This window comes from Chrysochloris asiatica, unplaced genomic scaffold (assembly GCF_000296735.1).
Source record: "Chrysochloris asiatica unplaced genomic scaffold, ChrAsi1.0 scaffold00115, whole genome shotgun sequence".
NCBI lineage: Eukaryota > Metazoa > Chordata > Mammalia > Afrosoricida > Chrysochloridae > Chrysochloris > Chrysochloris asiatica.
The window spans coordinates 2,860,796-2,861,971 of NW_006408633.1; the positions used below are offsets into that span (position 1 = coordinate 2,860,796).

The window sequence follows — 1,176 nt, forward strand, 5'->3', positions numbered from 1 at the left end:
TTCATTTGTCTCAGATATTTTATATTTTTTTTGGACATGTACCGCTATAGATATCTGCTTTTGCTTCTTGGGCATGTTTAATGTTTGTCTGTGGCCCTAATAATTAATTAAGTATGTAGTTTGGTAATTTTTTATGTTTTCTGATTGTCTTCAGTAAGATGTGGTCAGGGTGTGGTCTTCCCTTTTTAATCTTTTATGTGGCAGCCAAACAGCTGCACCGCCTGGCCGCCCTGGCAAACCGGAAGTACAAACTGAAATATTTGAATAAACTGAAGCAACACTGAAGGCACTCACTCATCTATGCCAAAAAATTTGAGAGACAGCTACCCGGCCAACTGATTGGAAGAGATCCATATTTGTACTCATTCCAAAGCAAGGTAACCCGACATTCTGTTGTGCATAGGGTCACTATGAGTCAGAATTGACTTGACAACACCTAACACCAACAACAATCTACACTAAGCAAGTATGTGAAGGCCAAATACTTTCAATAGTTTTGTGGAAACCTTAGCTAAAAAATTAATATAGGTTTGATCCAAGCAAGATCCAGCATCTAGGAACAGAGCATTTTACTCCACCCTCAGAATTAATGGAAACCAGAAATCAGACACTTATGCCCAAGAAAAGCAGGATTTCATCCAGCACTTCTCCCAGATTCTCAAGGTGCTGACTGAGCGTGTTATGGAGCACCCGGAGACAGGAGACGTCATTGCTAGGCTCAGGAAGGTCCTAGAGTACAATGTCCTTGGGGGCAAGTACAACCGAGGTTTGACGGTACTGGCTGTGTTCCAAGAGCTGGTGGAGCCAAGGAAGCTGGATGCTGATAGTCTTCAGTGGGCCATGACCATGGGCTGGTGTGTGGAGCTGCTCCAAGCTTTTTTCCTGGTATTAGATGACATTATGGATGCATCCCTTACCCGATGGGGGCAGCCCTGCTGGTATCAGAAGCCAGGCATAGGTTTGGATGCCATCAATGACTCTGTGCTGCTGGAAGCGTGTATCTACCACCTGCTGAAGCTGTACTGCTGGGAACAGCCCTATTATCTGAATCTGATTGAGATCTTCTTGCAGAGTTCCTATCAGACTGAGATTGGACAGACCCTGGACCTCATCACTGCCCCCCCAGGGCAACGTGGATCTTGGCAGATTCACTGAAAAGAGGTATAAATCTATTGT

The 1,176-nt window shown here is 44.6% G+C and overlaps 1 pseudogene; it reads left to right on the plus strand.

The window, feature by feature from the left end:
• The window catches only part of LOC102818528, a 151,808-nt pseudogene that overhangs the window by 140,354 nt on the left and 10,278 nt on the right, over window positions 1-1,176 (plus strand).